The sequence below is a fragment of the Brachyhypopomus gauderio genome, unplaced genomic scaffold (assembly GCF_052324685.1).
Source record: "Brachyhypopomus gauderio isolate BG-103 unplaced genomic scaffold, BGAUD_0.2 sc50, whole genome shotgun sequence".
NCBI lineage: Eukaryota > Metazoa > Chordata > Actinopteri > Gymnotiformes > Hypopomidae > Brachyhypopomus > Brachyhypopomus gauderio.
In genome coordinates, this window is record NW_027506875.1 from 1,340,099 (window position 1) to 1,358,983 (window position 18,885).

Here is an 18,885-nt window from a genome sequence, read left to right on the forward strand (position 1 = left end):
GAGTCTGGAGACGCCATGGAGAGCGATCTGCTGCCTGCAACATCCTTCAGCATGACCGGTTTGGCAGTGGATCAGTAATGGTGTGGGGTGGCATTTCTTTGGAGGGCCGCACAGCCCTCCATGTGCTCACCAGAGGTAGCCTGACTGCCATTAGGTACCGAGATGAGATCCTCAGACCCCTTGTGAGATCATATTCTGGTGCGGTTGGCCCTGGGTTCCTCCTAATGCAGGACAATGCTAGACCTCATGTGGCTGGAGTGTGTCAGCAGTTCCTGCAAGATGAAGGCATTGAAGCTATGGACTGGCCCGCCCGTTCCCCAGACCTGAATCCGATTGAGCATATCTGGGACATCATGTCTCGCTCCATCCACCAACGTCACGTTGCACCACAGACTGTCCAGGAGTTGGCGGATGCTTTAGTCCAGGTCTGGGAGGAGATCCCTCAGGAGACCATCCGCCACCTCATCATGAGCATGCCCAGGCGTTGTAGGGATGTCATACAGGCACGTGGAGGCCACACACAATACTGAGCCTCATTTTGACTTGTTTTAAGGACATGACATCAAAGTTGGATCAGCCTGTAGTGTGTTTTTCCACTTTAATTTTGTGTGTGGCTCCAAATCCAGGCCTCCATTGGTTAATAAATTTGATTTCCATTGATGATTTTTGTGTGATTTTGTTGTCAGCACATTCAACTTTGTACAGAATATTTCATTCATTCAGATCTAGGATGTGGTATTTGAGTGTTCCCTTTATTTTTTTGAGCTGTGTGTGTGTGTGTGTGTGTGTGTGTGTGTGTGTGTGTGTGTGTGTGTGTGTGTGTGTGTGTGTGTGTGTGTGTGTGTGTGTGTGTGTGTGTATATACACTACCGTTCAAAAGTTTGGGGTCACCTAGACAATTTTGTGTTTTCCCTGAAATCTCATACTTTTATTTATCAAATGAGTTGCAAAATGAATAGAAATATAGTCCAGACATTGACAAGGTAGAGATAATGTTTTTTTTTTTTTTTATTTGAAATAATTTTCTACTTTAAACTTTGCTTTTGTCAAAGAATGCTCCCTTAGCAGCAATTACAGCATTGCAAACCTTTGGCATTCTAGCTGTTAATTTGCTGCGGTAATCTGGAGAAATTTCACCCCATGCTTCCAGAAGCCCCTCCCACAAGTTTGATTGGGTTAATGGGCACTTTTTTCGTACCATATGGTCAAGCTGCTCCCACAACAGCTCAATGGGGTTGAGATCTGGTGACTGCGCTGGCCACTCCATTACCGATAAAACACCAGCTGCCTGCTTCTTCTCTAAATAGTTTGTGCATAATTTGGAGGTGTGCTTTGGGTCATTGTCCTGTTGCAGGATGAAATTGGCTCCAATCAAGCGCTGTCCACAGGGTATGGCATGGTGTTGCAAAATGGAGTGATAGCCTTCCTTATTCAAAATCCCTTTTACCTTGTTCAAATCTCCCACTTTACCAGCACCAAAGCAACCCCAGACCATCACATTACCTCCACCATGTTTGACAGATGGTGTCAGGCACTCTTCCAGCATCTTTTCAGTTGTTCTGCGTCTCACAAATGTTTGTCTGTGTGATCCAAACACCTCAAACTTTGATTCATCTGTCCATAACACTTTTTTCCAATCTTCCTCTGTCCAATGTCTGTGTTCTTTTGCCCATATTAATCTTTTTCTTTTATTAGCCAGATATGGCTTTTTCTTTGCCACTCTGCCCTGAAGGCCAGCATCCCGGAGTCGCCTCTTCACTGTAGACATTGACACTGGCGTTTTGCGGGTACTATTTAATGAAGCTGCCAGTTGAGGACCTGTGAGGCGTCGATTTCTCAAACTGGAGACTCTAATGTACTTGTCTTCTTGCTCAGTCTCTTTTGTAACGCTGGGCGTGTTGTGGAGTGAAGAGGTGGACACAAATGCTGAGGAGAGTGAAATTTATTAGAGGGATAATAATCAGGGTGGTACAAACAGGTCATGTATCATCAAGGGAGTCTGAAACATGAACGTAGCCAACATGAAAAGACGTACGAGAATACGAATAACAAACAAGTACAAAACGAAATAGACCACAGAAGCATAAATCCACATGTACATCCAACAGTATATCCACTATAACATTAAACAACAGTGTAGGTACCATGCTAAACCAGCAGGTGGCAGTACCACTGGCAACACATGGAACAAGCTTGCTTTTGAGTTCAGGTAATGATGATGTAGGAATATGAGTGTTCTACTGAGTTCAGGTAATGATGTAAGAATGTGAGTGTTCTCAGTTCAGTTAATGATGATGTAGGAATGTGAGTGTTGTACTGTCTTCCAACATCTTTATGTAAATTTGTAACAATTTCTGAACAAATCATGAATCAAATTGTAACATTAGACACTTTCAAATTACATTTCCACCATTTATACACAAATTATGTTTTGCATTTTGTTGTTAACAATATCTTTTTTTCAATTGTGTCGTTTAGTGAGACTAAGCTTAAAAGATCTGACTCACCTGAACCCAGCTGTGTGTCCATGAAGAGTGATGCATCAATGGAACCTCCATTACGCTTGGGACTGGAAGTGAATCCTAATGAGTTCAGGTAATGATGATGTAGGAATGTGAGTGTTGTACTGAGTTCAGGTAATGATGTAAGAATGTGAGTGTTCTCAGTTCAGGTAATGATGATGTAGGAATGTGAGTGTTGTACTGTCTTCCAACATCTTTCTGTAGTTTTGTAACAATTTCTGAACAAATCATGAATCAAATTGTAACATTAGACACTTTCAAATTACATTTCCACCAATTATACACAAATTATGTTTTGCATTTTGGTGTTATATATACTGCTCAAAAAATAAAGGGAACACTTAAACAACACAATATAACTCCAAGTCAACCACACTTCTGTGAAACCAACCTGTTCAGTTAGGAAGCAACACTGATTGTGAATCAATTTCACCTGCTGTTGTGCAAATGGAATAGACAACAGGTAGAAATGAGAGGCAATTAGCAAGACCCCCCCTATAAAGGAGTGGTTCTGCAGGTGGGGACCACAGACCACTTCTCAGTACCTATGCTTTCTGGCTGATGTTTTGGTCACTTTTGAATGTTGGTGGTCCTTTCACACTCGTGGTAGCATGAGACGGACTCTACAACCCACACAAGTGGCTCAGGTAGTGCAGCTCATCCAGGATGGCACATTAATGCGAGCTGTGGCAAGAAGGTTTGCTGTGTCTGTCAGCGTAGTGTCCAGAGGCTGGAGGCGCTACCAGGAGACAGGCCAGTACACCAGGAGACATGGAGGAGGCCGTAGGAGGGCAACAACCCAGCAGCAGGACCGCTACCTCCGCCTTTGTGCAAGAAGGAACAGGAGGAGCACTGCCAGAGCCCTGCAAAATGACCTCCAGCAGGCCACAAATGTGCATGTGTCTGCACAAACGATTAGAAACCGACTCCATGAGGATGGTATGAGGGCCCGACGTCCACAGATGGGGGTTGTGCTCACAGCCCAACACCGTGCAGGACGCTTGGCATTTGCCAGAGAACACCAGGATTGGCAAATTCGCCACTGGCGCCTTGTGCTCTTCACAGATGAAAGCAGGTTCACACTGAGCACATGTGACAGACGTGACAGAGTCTGGAGACGCCATGGAGAGCGATCTGCTGCCTGCAACATCCTTCAGCATGACCGGTTTGGCAGTGGATCAGTAATGGTGTGGGGTGGCATTTCTTTGGAGGGCCGCACAGCCCTCCATGTGCTCACCAGAGGTAGCCTGACTGCCATTAGGTACCGAGATGAGATCCTCAGACCCCTTGTGAGATCATATTCTGGTGTGGTTGGCCCTGGGTTCCTCCTAATGCAGGACAATGCTAGACCTCATGTGGCTGGAGTGTGTCAGCAGTTCCTGCAAGATGAAGGCATTGAAGCTATGGACTGGCCCGCCCGTTCCCCAGACCTGAATCCGATTGAGCATATCTGGGACATCATGTCTCGCTCCATCCACCAACGTCACGTTGCACCACAGACTGTCCAGGAGTTGGCGGATGCTTTAGTCCAGGTCTGGGAGGAGATCCCTCAGGAGACCATCCGCCACCTCATCATGAGCATGCCCAGGCGTTGTAGGGATGTCATACAGGCACGTGGAGGCCACACACAATACTGAGCCTCATTTTGACTTGTTTTAAGGACATGACATCAAAGTTGGATCAGCCTGTAGTGTGTTTTTCCACTTTAATTTTGTGTGTGGCTCCAAATCCAGGCCTCCATTGGTTAATAAATTTGATTTCCATTGATGATTTTTGTGTGATTTTGTTGTCAGCACATTCAACTTTGTACAGAATATTTCATTCATTCAGATCTAGGATGTGGTATTTGAGTGTTCCCTTTATTTTTTTGAGCTGTGTGTGTGTGTGTGTGTGTGTGTGTGTGTGTGTGTGTGTGTATATACACTACCGTTCAAAAGTTTGGGGTCACCTAGACAATTTTGTGTTTTCCCTGAAATCTCATACTTTTATTTATCAAATGAGTTGCAAAATGAATAGAAATATAGTCCAGACATTGACAAGGTAGAGATAATGTTTTTTTTTTTTTTTTAATTTGAAATAATTTTCTACTTTAAACTTTGCTTTTGTCAAAGAATGCTCCCTTAGCAGCAATTACAGCATTGCAAACCTTTGGCATTCTAGCTGTTAATTTGCTGCGGTAATCTGGAGAAATTTCACCCCATGCTTCCAGAAGCCCCTCCCACAAGTTTGATTGGGTTAATGGGCACTTTTTTCGTACCATATGGTCAAGCTGCTCCCACAACAGCTCAATGGGGTTGAGATCTGGTGACTGCGCTGGCCACTCCATTACTGATAAAACACCAGCTGCCTGCTTCTTCTCTAAATAGTTTGTGCATAATTTGGAGGTGTGCTTTGGGTCATTGTCCTGTTGCAGGATGAAATTGGCTCCAATCAAGCGCTGTCCACAGGGTATGGCATGGTGTTGCAAAATGGAGTGATAGCCTTCCTTATTCAAAATCCCTTTTACCTTGTTCAAATCTCCCACTTTACCAGCACCAAAGCAACCCCAGACCATCACATTACCTCCACCATGTTTGACAGATGGTGTCAGGCACTCTTCCAGCATCTTTTCAGTTGTTCTGCGTCTCACAAATGTTTGTCTGTGTGATCCAAACACCTCAAACTTTGATTCATCTGTCCATAACACTTTTTTCCAATCTTCCTCTGTCCAATGTCTGTGTTCTTTTGCCCATATTAATCTTTTTCTTTTATTAGCCAGATATGGCTTTTTCTTTGCCACTCTGCCCTGAAGGCCAGCATCCCGGAGTCGCCTCTTCACTGTAGACATTGACACTGGCGTTTTGCGGGTACTATTTAATGAAGCTGCCAGTTGAGGACCTGTGAGGCGTCGATTTCTCAAACTGGAGACTCTAATGTACTTGTCTTCTTGCTCAGTCTCTTTTGTAACGCTGGGCGTGTTGTGGAGTGAAGAGGTGGACACAAATGCTGAGGAGAGTGAAATTTATTAGAGGGATAATAATCAGGGTGGTACAAACAGGTCATGTATCATCAAGGGAGTCTGAAACATGAACGTAGCCAACATGAAAAGACGTACGAGAATACGAATAACAAACAAGTACAAAACGAAATAGACCACAGAAGCATAAATCCACATGTACATCCAACAGTATATCCACTATAACATTAAACAACAGTGTAGGTACCATGCTAAACCAGCAGGTGGCAGTACCACTGGCAACACATGGAACAAGCTTGCTTTTGAGTTCAGGTAATGATGATGTAGGAATATGAGTGTTCTACTGAGTTCAGGTAATGATGATGTAGGAATATGAGTGTTCTACTGAGTTCAGGTAATGATGTAAGAATGTGAGTGTTCTCAGTTCAGTTAATGATGATGTAGGAATGTGAGTGTTGTACTGTCTTCCAACATCTTTATGTAAATTTGTAACAATTTCTGAACAAATCATGAATCAAATTGTAACATTAGACACTTTCAAATTACATTTCCACCATTTATACACAAATTATGTTTTGCATTTTGTTGTTAACAATATCTTTTTTTCAATTGTGTCGTTTAGTGAGACTAAGCTTAAAAGATCTGACTCACCTGAACCCAGCTGTGTGTCCATGAAGAGTGATGCATCAATGGAACCTCCATTACGCTTGGGACTGGAAGTGAATCCTAATGAGTTCAGGTAATGATGATGTAGGAATGTGAGTGTTGTACTGAGTTCAGGTAATGATGATGTAGGAATATGAGTGTTCTACTGAGTTCAGGTAATGATGTAAGAATGTGAGTGTTCTCAGTTCAGGTAATGATGATGTAGGAATGTGAGTGTTGTACTGTCTTCCAACATCTTTCTGTAGTTTTGTAACAATTTCTGAACAAATCATGAATCAAATTGTAACATTAGACACTTTCAAATTACATTTCCACCAATTATACACAAATTATGTTTTGCATTTTGGTGTTATATATACTGCTCAAAAAATAAAGGGAACACTTAAACAACACAATATAACTCCAAGTCAACCACACTTCTGTGAAACCAACCTGTTCAGTTAGGAAGCAACACTGATTGTGAATCAATTTCACCTGCTGTTGTGCAAATGGAATAGACAACAGGTAGAAATGAGAGGCAATTAGCAAGACCCCCCCTATAAAGGAGTGGTTCTGCAGGTGGGGACCACAGACCACTTCTCAGTACCTATGCTTTCTGGCTGATGTTTTGGTCACTTTTGAATGTTGGTGGTCCTTTCACACTCGTGGTAGCATGAGACGGACTCTACAACCCACACAAGTGGCTCAGGTAGTGCAGCTCATCCAGGATGGCACATTAATGCGAGCTGTGGCAAGAAGGTTTGCTGTGTCTGTCAGCGTAGTGTCCAGAGGCTGGAGGCGCTACCAGGAGACAGGCCAGTACACCAGGAGACATGGAGGAGGCCGTAGGAGGGCAACAACCCAGCAGCAGGACCGCTACCTCCGCCTTTGTGCAAGAAGGAACAGGAGGAGCACTGCCAGAGCCCTGCAAAATGACCTCCAGCAGGCCACAAATGTGCATGTGTCTGCACAAACGATTAGAAACCGACTCCATGAGGATGGTATGAGGGCCCGACGTCCACAGATGGGGGTTGTGCTCACAGCCCAACACCGTGCAGGACGCTTGGCATTTGCCAGAGAACACCAGGATTGGCAAATTCGCCACTGGCGCCTTGTGCTCTTCACAGATGAAAGCAGGTTCACACTGAGCACATGTGACAGACGTGACAGAGTCTGGAGACGCCATGGAGAGCGATCTGCTGCCTGCAACATCCTTCAGCATGACCGGTTTGGCAGTGGATCAGTAATGGTGTGGGGTGGCATTTCTTTGGAGGGCCGCACAGCCCTCCATGTGCTCACCAGAGGTAGCCTGACTGCCATTAGGTACCGAGATGAGATCCTCAGACCCCTTGTGAGATCATATTCTGGTGCGGTTGGCCCTGGGTTCCTCCTAATGCAGGACAATGCTAGACCTCATGTGGCTGGAGTGTGTCAGCAGTTCCTGCAAGATGAAGGCATTGAAGCTATGGACTGGCCCGCCCGTTCCCCAGACCTGAATCCGATTGAGCATATCTGGGACATCATGTCTCGCTCCATCCACCAACGTCACGTTGCACCACAGACTGTCCAGGAGTTGGCGGATGCTTTAGTCCAGGTCTGGGAGGAGATCCCTCAGGAGACCATCCGCCACCTCATCATGAGCATGCCCAGGCGTTGTAGGGATGTCATACAGGCACGTGGAGGCCACACACAATACTGAGCCTCATTTTGACTTGTTTTAAGGACATGACATCAAAGTTGGATCAGCCTGTAGTGTGTTTTTCCACTTTAATTTTGTGTGTGGCTCCAAATCCAGGCCTCCATTGGTTAATAAATTTGATTTCCATTGATGATTTTTGTGTGATTTTGTTGTCAGCACATTCAACTTTGTACAGAATATTTCATTCATTCAGATCTAGGATGTGGTATTTGAGTGTTCCCTTTATTTTTTTGAGCTGTGTGTGTGTGTGTGTGTGTGTGTGTGTGTGTGTGTGTGTGTGTGTGTGTGTGTGTGTGTGTGTGTGTGTGTGTGTGTGTATATACACTACCGTTCAAAAGTTTGGGGTCACCTAGACAATTTTGTGTTTTCCCTGAAATCTCATACTTTTATTTATCAAATGAGTTGCAAAATGAATAGAAATATAGTCCAGACATTGACAAGGTAGAGATAATGTTTTTTTTTTTTTTTTTATTTGAAATAATTTTCTACTTTAAACTTTGCTTTTGTCAAAGAATGCTCCCTTAGCAGCAATTACAGCATTGCAAACCTTTGGCATTCTAGCTGTTAATTTGCTGCGGTAATCTGGAGAAATTTCACCCCATGCTTCCAGAAGCCCCTCCCACAAGTTTGATTGGGTTAATGGGCACTTTTTTCGTACCATATGGTCAAGCTGCTCCCACAACAGCTCAATGGGGTTGAGATCTGGTGACTGCGCTGGCCACTCCATTACCGATAAAACACCAGCTGCCTGCTTCTTCTCTAAATAGTTTGTGCATAATTTGGAGGTGTGCTTTGGGTCATTGTCCTGTTGCAGGATGAAATTGGCTCCAATCAAGCGCTGTCCACAGGGTATGGCATGGTGTTGCAAAATGGAGTGATAGCCTTCCTTATTCAAAATCCCTTTTACCTTGTTCAAATCTCCCACTTTACCAGCACCAAAGCAACCCCAGACCATCACATTACCTCCACCATGTTTGACAGATGGTGTCAGGCACTCTTCCAGCATCTTTTCAGTTGTTCTGCGTCTCACAAATGTTTGTCTGTGTGATCCAAACACCTCAAACTTTGATTCATCTGTCCATAACACTTTTTTCCAATCTTCCTCTGTCCAATGTCTGTGTTCTTTTGCCCATATTAATCTTTTTCTTTTATTAGCCAGATATGGCTTTTTCTTTGCCACTCTGCCCTGAAGGCCAGCATCCCGGAGTCGCCTCTTCACTGTAGACATTGACACTGGCGTTTTGCGGGTACTATTTAATGAAGCTGCCAGTTGAGGACCTGTGAGGCGTCGATTTCTCAAACTGGAGACTCTAATGTACTTGTCTTCTTGCTCAGTCTCTTTTGTAACGCTGGGCGTGTTGTGGAGTGAAGAGGTGGACACAAATGCTGAGGAGAGTGAAATTTATTAGAGGGATAATAATCAGGGTGGTACAAACAGGTCATGTATCATCAAGGGAGTCTGAAACATGAACGTAGCCAACATGAAAAGACGTACGAGAATACGAATAACAAACAAGTACAAAACGAAATAGACCACAGAAGCATAAATCCACATGTACATCCAACAGTATATCCACTATAACATTAAACAACAGTGTAGGTACCATGCTAAACCAGCAGGTGGCAGTACCACTGGCAACACATGGAACAAGCTTGCTTTTGAGTTCAGGTAATGATGATGTAGGAATATGAGTGTTCTACTGAGTTCAGGTAATGATGTAAGAATGTGAGTGTTCTCAGTTCAGTTAATGATGATGTAGGAATGTGAGTGTTGTACTGTCTTCCAACATCTTTATGTAAATTTGTAACAATTTCTGAACAAATCATGAATCAAATTGTAACATTAGACACTTTCAAATTACATTTCCACCATTTATACACAAATTATGTTTTGCATTTTGTTGTTAACAATATCTTTTTTTCAATTGTGTCGTTTAGTGAGACTAAGCTTAAAAGATCTGACTCACCTGAACCCAGCTGTGTGTCCATGAAGAGTGATGCATCAATGGAACCTCCATTACGCTTGGGACTGGAAGTGAATCCTAATGAGTTCAGGTAATGATGATGTAGGAATGTGAGTGTTGTACTGAGTTCAGGTAATGATGTAAGAATGTGAGTGTTCTCAGTTCAGGTAATGATGATGTAGGAATGTGAGTGTTGTACTGTCTTCCAACATCTTTCTGTAGTTTTGTAACAATTTCTGAACAAATCATGAATCAAATTGTAACATTAGACACTTTCAAATTACATTTCCACCAATTATACACAAATTATGTTTTGCATTTTGGTGTTATATATACTGCTCAAAAAATAAAGGGAACACTTAAACAACACAATATAACTCCAAGTCAACCACACTTCTGTGAAACCAACCTGTTCAGTTAGGAAGCAACACTGATTGTGAATCAATTTCACCTGCTGTTGTGCAAATGGAATAGACAACAGGTAGAAATGAGAGGCAATTAGCAAGACCCCCCCTATAAAGGAGTGGTTCTGCAGGTGGGGACCACAGACCACTTCTCAGTACCTATGCTTTCTGGCTGATGTTTTGGTCACTTTTGAATGTTGGTGGTCCTTTCACACTCGTGGTAGCATGAGACGGACTCTACAACCCACACAAGTGGCTCAGGTAGTGCAGCTCATCCAGGATGGCACATTAATGCGAGCTGTGGCAAGAAGGTTTGCTGTGTCTGTCAGCGTAGTGTCCAGAGGCTGGAGGCGCTACCAGGAGACAGGCCAGTACACCAGGAGACATGGAGGAGGCCGTAGGAGGGCAACAACCCAGCAGCAGGACCGCTACCTCCGCCTTTGTGCAAGAAGGAACAGGAGGAGCACTGCCAGAGCCCTGCAAAATGACCTCCAGCAGGCCACAAATGTGCATGTGTCTGCACAAACGATTAGAAACCGACTCCATGAGGATGGTATGAGGGCCCGACGTCCACAGATGGGGGTTGTGCTCACAGCCCAACACCGTGCAGGACGCTTGGCATTTGCCAGAGAACACCAGGATTGGCAAATTCGCCACTGGCGCCTTGTGCTCTTCACAGATGAAAGCAGGTTCACACTGAGCACATGTGACAGACGTGACAGAGTCTGGAGACGCCATGGAGAGCGATCTGCTGCCTGCAACATCCTTCAGCATGACCGGTTTGGCAGTGGATCAGTAATGGTGTGGGGTGGCATTTCTTTGGAGGGCCGCACAGCCCTCCATGTGCTCACCAGAGGTAGCCTGACTGCCATTAGGTACCGAGATGAGATCCTCAGACCCCTTGTGAGATCATATTCTGGTGCGGTTGGCCCTGGGTTCCTCCTAATGCAGGACAATGCTAGACCTCATGTGGCTGGAGTGTGTCAGCAGTTCCTGCAAGATGAAGGCATTGAAGCTATGGACTGGCCCGCCCGTTCCCCAGACCTGAATCCGATTGAGCATATCTGGGACATCATGTCTCGCTCCATCCACCAACGTCACGTTGCACCACAGACTGTCCAGGAGTTGGCGGATGCTTTAGTCCAGGTCTGGGAGGAGATCCCTCAGGAGACCATCCGCCACCTCATCATGAGCATGCCCAGGCGTTGTAGGGATGTCATACAGGCACGTGGAGGCCACACACAATACTGAGCCTCATTTTGACTTGTTTTAAGGACATGACATCAAAGTTGGATCAGCCTGTAGTGTGTTTTTCCACTTTAATTTTGTGTGTGGCTCCAAATCCAGGCCTCCATTGGTTAATAAATTTGATTTCCATTGATGATTTTTGTGTGATTTTGTTGTCAGCACATTCAACTTTGTACAGAATATTTCATTCATTCAGATCTAGGATGTGGTATTTGAGTGTTCCCTTTATTTTTTTGAGCTGTGTGTGTGTGTGTGTGTGTGTGTGTGTATATACACTACCGTTCAAAAGTTTGGGGTCACCTAGACAATTTTGTGTTTTCCCTGAAATCTCATACTTTTATTTATCAAATGAGTTGCAAAATGAATAGAAATATAGTCCAGACATTGACAAGGTAGAGATAATGTTTTTTTTTTTTTTAATTTGAAATAATTTTCTACTTTAAACTTTGCTTTTGTCAAAGAATGCTCCCTTAGCAGCAATTACAGCATTGCAAACCTTTGGCATTCTAGCTGTTAATTTGCTGCGGTAATCTGGAGAAATTTCACCCCATGCTTCCAGAAGCCCCTCCCACAAGTTTGATTGGGTTAATGGGCACTTTTTTCGTACCATATGGTCAAGCTGCTCCCACAACAGCTCAATGGGGTTGAGATCTGGTGACTGCGCTGGCCACTCCATTACCGATAAAACACCAGCTGCCTGCTTCTTCTCTAAATAGTTTGTGCATAATTTGGAGGTGTGCTTTGGGTCATTGTCCTGTTGCAGGATGAAATTGGCTCCAATCAAGCGCTGTCCACAGGGTATGGCATGGTGTTGCAAAATGGAGTGATAGCCTTCCTTATTCAAAATCCCTTTTACCTTGTTCAAATCTCCCACTTTACCAGCACCAAAGCAACCCCAGACCATCACATTACCTCCACCATGTTTGACAGATGGTGTCAGGCACTCTTCCAGCATCTTTTCAGTTGTTCTGCGTCTCACAAATGTTTGTCTGTGTGATCCAAACACCTCAAACTTTGATTCATCTGTCCATAACACTTTTTTCCAATCTTCCTCTGTCCAATGTCTGTGTTCTTTTGCCCATATTAATCTTTTTCTTTTATTAGCCAGATATGGCTTTTTCTTTGCCACTCTGCCCTGAAGGCCAGCATCCCGGAGTCGCCTCTTCACTGTAGACATTGACACTGGCGTTTTGCGGGTACTATTTAATGAAGCTGCCAGTTGAGGACCTGTGAGGCGTCGATTTCTCAAACTGGAGACTCTAATGTACTTGTCTTCTTGCTCAGTCTCTTTTGTAACGCTGGGCGTGTTGTGGAGTGAAGAGGTGGACACAAATGCTGAGGAGAGTGAAATTTATTAGAGGGATAATAATCAGGGTGGTACAAACAGGTCATGTATCATCAAGGGAGTCTGAAACATGAACGTAGCCAACATGAAAAGACGTACGAGAATACGAATAACAAACAAGTACAAAACGAAATAGACCACAGAAGCATAAATCCACATGTACATCCAACAGTATATCCACTATAACATTAAACAACAGTGTAGGTACCATGCTAAACCAGCAGGTGGCAGTACCACTGGCAACACATGGAACAAGCTTGCTTTTGAGTTCAGGTAATGATGATGTAGGAATATGAGTGTTCTACTGAGTTCAGGTAATGATGTAAGAATGTGAGTGTTCTCAGTTCAGTTAATGATGATGTAGGAATGTGAGTGTTGTACTGTCTTCCAACATCTTTATGTAAATTTGTAACAATTTCTGAACAAATCATGAATCAAATTGTAACATTAGACACTTTCAAATTACATTTCCACCATTTATACACAAATTATGTTTTGCATTTTGTTGTTAACAATATCTTTTTTTCAATTGTGTCGTTTAGTGAGACTAAGCTTAAAAGATCTGACTCACCTGAACCCAGCTGTGTGTCCATGAAGAGTGATGCATCAATGGAACCTCCATTACGCTTGGGACTGGAAGTGAATCCTAATGAGTTCAGGTAATGATGATGTAGGAATGTGAGTGTTGTACTGAGTTCAGGTAATGATGATGTAGGAATATGAGTGTTCTACTGAGTTCAGGTAATGATGTAAGAATGTGAGTGTTCTCAGTTCAGGTAATGATGATGTAGGAATGTGAGTGTTGTACTGTCTTCCAACATCTTTCTGTAGTTTTGTAACAATTTCTGAACAAATCATGAATCAAATTGTAACATTAGACACTTTCAAATTACATTTCCACCAATTATACACAAATTATGTTTTGCATTTTGGTGTTATATATACTGCTCAAAAAATAAAGGGAACACTTAAACAACACAATATAACTCCAAGTCAACCACACTTCTGTGAAACCAACCTGTTCAGTTAGGAAGCAACACTGATTGTGAATCAATTTCACCTGCTGTTGTGCAAATGGAATAGACAACAGGTAGAAATGAGAGGCAATTAGCAAGACCCCCCCTATAAAGGAGTGGTTCTGCAGGTGGGGACCACAGACCACTTCTCAGTACCTATGCTTTCTGGCTGATGTTTTGGTCACTTTTGAATGTTGGTGGTCCTTTCACACTCGTGGTAGCATGAGACGGACTCTACAACCCACACAAGTGGCTCAGGTAGTGCAGCTCATCCAGGATGGCACATTAATGCGAGCTGTGGCAAGAAGGTTTGCTGTGTCTGTCAGCGTAGTGTCCAGAGGCTGGAGGCGCTACCAGGAGACAGGCCAGTACACCAGGAGACATGGAGGAGGCCGTAGGAGGGCAACAACCCAGCAGCAGGACCGCTACCTCCGCCTTTGTGCAAGAAGGAACAGGAGGAGCAGTGCCAGAGCCCTGCAAAATGACCTCCAGCAGGCCACAAATGTGCATGTGTCTGCACAAACGATTAGAAACCGACTCCATGAGGATGGTATGAGGGCCCGACGTCCACAGATGGGGGTTGTGCTCACAGCCCAACACCGTGCAGGACGCTTGGCATTTGCCAGAGAACACCAGGATTGGCAAATTCGCCACTGGCGCCTTGTGCTCTTCACAGATGAAAGCAGGTTCACACTGAGCACATGTGACAGACGTGACAGAGTCTGGAGACGCCATGGAGAGCGATCTGCTGCCTGCAACATCCTTCAGCATGACCGGTTTGGCAGTGGATCAGTAATGGTGTGGGGTGGCATTTCTTTGGAGGGCCGCACAGCCCTCCATGTGCTCACCAGAGGTAGCCTGACTGCCATTAGGTACCGAGATGAGATCCTCAGACCCCTTGTGAGATCATATTCTGGTGCGGTTGGCCCTGGGTTCCTCCTAATGCAGGACAATGCTAGACCTCATGTGGCTGGAGTGTGTCAGCAGTTCCTGCAAGATGAAGGCATTGAAGCTATGGACTGGCCCGCCCGTTCCCCAGACCTGAATCCGATTGAGCATATCTGGGACATCATGTCTCGCTCCATCCACCAACGTCACGTTGCACCACAGACTGTCCAGGAGTTGGCGGATGCTTTAGTCCAGGTCTGGGAGGAGATCCCTCAGGAGACCATCCGCCACCTCATCATGAGCATGCCCAGGCGTTGTAGGGATGTCATACAGGCACGTGGAGGCCACACACAATACTGAGCCTCATTTTGACTTGTTTTAAGGACATGACATCAAAGTTGGATCAGCCTGTAGTGTGTTTTTCCACTTTAATTTTGTGTGTGGCTCCAAATCCAGGCCTCCATTGGTTAATAAATTTGATTTCCATTGATGATTTTTGTGTGATTTTGTTGTCAGCACATTCAACTTTGTACAGAATATTTCATTCATTCAGATCTAGGATGTGGTATTTGAGTGTTCCCTTTATTTTTTTGAGCTGTGTGTGTGTGTGTGTGTGTGTGTGTGTGTGTGTGTGTGTGTGTGTGTGTGTATATACACTACCGTTCAAAAGTTTGGGGTCACCTAGACAATTTTGTGTTTTCCCTGAAATCTCATACTTTTATTTATCAAATGAGTTGCAAAATGAATAGAAATATAGTCCAGACATTGACAAGGTAGAGATAATGTTTTTTTTTTTTTTTTATTTGAAATAATTTTCTACTTTAAACTTTGCTTTTGTCAAAGAATGCTCCCTTAGCAGCAATTACAGCATTGCAAACCTTTGGCATTCTAGCTGTTAATTTGCTGCGGTAATCTGGAGAAATTTCACCCCATGCTTCCAGAAGCCCCTCCCACAAGTTTGATTGGGTTAATGGGCACTTTTTTCGTACCATATGGTCAAGCTGCTCCCACAACAGCTCAATGGGGTTGAGATCTGGTGACTGCGCTGGCCACTCCATTACCGATAAAACACCAGCTGCCTGCTTCTTCTCTAAATAGTTTGTGCATAATTTGGAGGTGTGCTTTGGGTCATTGTCCTGTTGCAGGATGAAATTGGCTCCAATCAAGCGCTGTCCACAGGGTATGGCATGGTGTTGCAAAATGGAGTGATAGCCTTCCTTATTCAAAATCCCTTTTACCTTGTTCAAATCTCCCACTTTACCAGCACCAAAGCAACCCCAGACCATCACATTACCTCCACCATGTTTGACAGATGGTGTCAGGCACTCTTCCAGCATCTTTTCAGTTGTTCTGCGTCTCACAAATGTTTGTCTGTGTGATCCAAACACCTCAAACTTTGATTCATCTGTCCATAACACTTTTTTCCAATCTTCCTCTGTCCAATGTCTGTGTTCTTTTGCCCATATTAATCTTTTTCTTTTATTAGCCAGATATGGCTTTTTCTTTGCCACTCTGCCCTGAAGGCCAGCATCCCGGAGTCGCCTCTTCACTGTAGACATTGACACTGGCGTTTTGCGGGTACTATTTAATGAAGCTGCCAGTTGAGGACCTGTGAGGCGTCGATTTCTCAAACTGGAGACTCTAATGTACTTGTCTTCTTGCTCAGTCTCTTTTGTAACGCTGGGCGTGTTGTGGAGTGAAGAGGTGGACACAAATGCTGAGGAGAGTGAAATTTATTAGAGGGATAATAATCAGGGTGGTACAAACAGGTCATGTATCATCAAGGGAGTCTGAAACATGAACGTAGCCAACATGAAAAGACGTACGAGAATACGAATAACAAACAAGTACAAAACGAAATAGACCACAGAAGCATAAATCCACATGTACATCCAACAGTATATCCACTATAACATTAAACAACAGTGTAGGTACCATGCTAAACCAGCAGGTGGCAGTACCACTGGCAACACATGGAACAAGCTTGCTTTTGAGTTCAGGTAATGATGATGTAGGAATATGAGTGTTCTACTGAGTTCAGGTAATGATGTAAGAATGTGAGTGTTCTCAGTTCAGTTAATGATGATGTAGGAATGTGAGTGTTGTACTGTCTTCCAACATCTTTATGTAAATTTGTAACAATTTCTGAACAAATCATGAATCAAATTGTAACATTAGACACTTTCAAATTACATTTCCACCATTTATACACAAATTATGTTTTGCATTTTGTTGTTAACAATATCTTTTTTTCAATTGTGTCGTTTAGTGAGACTAAGCTTAAAAGATCTGACTCACCTGAACCCAGCTGTGTGTCCATGAAGAGTGATGCATCAATGGAACCTCCATTACGCTTGGGACTGGAAGTGAATCCTAATGAGTTCAGGTAATGATGATGTAGGAATGTGAGTGTTGTACTGAGTTCAGGTAATGATGATGTAGGAATATGAGTGTTCTACTGAGTTCAGGTAATGATGTAAGAATGTGAGTGTTCTCAGTTCAGGTAATGATGATGTAGGAATGTGAGTGTTGTACTGTCTTCCAACATCTTTCTGTAGTTTTGTAACAATTTCTGAACAAATCATGAATCAAATTGTAACATTAGACACTTTCAAATTACATTTCCACCAATTATACACAAATTATGTTTTGCATTTTGGTGTTATATATACTGCTCAAAAAATAAAGGGAACACTTAAACAACACAATATAACTCCAAGTCAACCACACTTCTGTGAAACCAACCTGTTCAGTTAGGAAGCAACACTGATTGTGAATCAATTTCACCTGCTGTTGTGCAAATGGAATAGACAACAGGTAGAAATGAGAGGCAATTAGCAAGACCCCCCCTATAAAGGAGTGGTTCTGCAGGTGGGGACCACAGACCACTTCTCAGTACCTATGCTTTCTGGCTGATGTTTTGGTCACTTTTGAATGTTGGTGGTCCTTTCACACTCGTGGTAGCATGAGACGGACTCTACAACCCACACAAGTGGCTCAGGTAGTGCAGCTCATCCAGGATGGCACATTAATGCGAGCTGTGGCAAGAAGGTTTGCTGTGTCTGTCAGCGTAGTGTCCAGAGGCTGGAGGCGCTACCAGGAGACAGGCCAGTACACCAGGAGACATGGAGGAGGCCGTAGGAGGGCAACAACCCAGCAGCAGGACCGCTACCTCCGCCTTTGTGCAAGAAGGAACAGGAGGAGCACTGCCAGAGCCCTGCAAAATGACCTCCAGCAGGCCACAAATGTGCATGTGTCTGCACAAACGATTAGAAACCGACTCCATGAGGATGGTATGAGGGCCCGACGTCCACAGATGGGGGTTGTGCTCACAGCCCAACACCGTGCAGGACGCTTGGCATTTGCCAGAGAACACCAGGATTGGCAAATTCGCCACTGGCGCCTTGTGCTCTTCACAGATGAAAGCAGGTTCACACTGAGCACATGTGACAGACGTGACAGAGTCTGGAGACGCCATGGAGAGCGATCTGCTGCCTGCAACATCCTTCAGCATGACCGGTTTGGCAGTGGATCAGTAATGGTGTGGGGTGGCATTTCTTTGGAGGGCCGCACAGCCCTCCATGTGCTCACCAGAGGTAGCCTGACTGCCATTAGGTACCGAGATGAGATCCTCAGACCCCTTGTGAGATCATATTCTGGTGCGGTTGGCCCTGGGTTCCTCCTAATGCAGGACAATGCTAGACCTCATGTGGCTGGAGTGTGTCAGCAGTTCCTGCAAGATGAAGGCATTGAAGCTATGGACTGGCCCGCCCGTTCCCCAGACCTGAATCCGATTGAGCATATCTGGGACATCATGTCTCGCTCCATCCACCAACGTCACGTTGCACCACAGACTGTCCAGGAGTTGGCGGATGCTTTAGTCCAGGTCTGGGAGGAGATCCCTCAGGAGACCATCCGCCACCTCATCATGAGCATGCCCAGGCGTTGTAGGGATGTCATACAGGCACGTGGAGGCCACACACAATACTGAGCCTCATTTTGACTTGTTTTAAGGACATGACATCAAAGTTGGATCAGCCTGTAGTGTGTTTTTCCACTTTAATTTTGTGTGTGGCTCCAAATCCAGGCCTCCATTGGTTAATAAATTTGATTTCCATTGATGATTTTTGTGTGATTTTGTTGTCAGCACATTCAACTTTGTACAGAATATTTCATTCATTCAGATCTAGGATGTGGT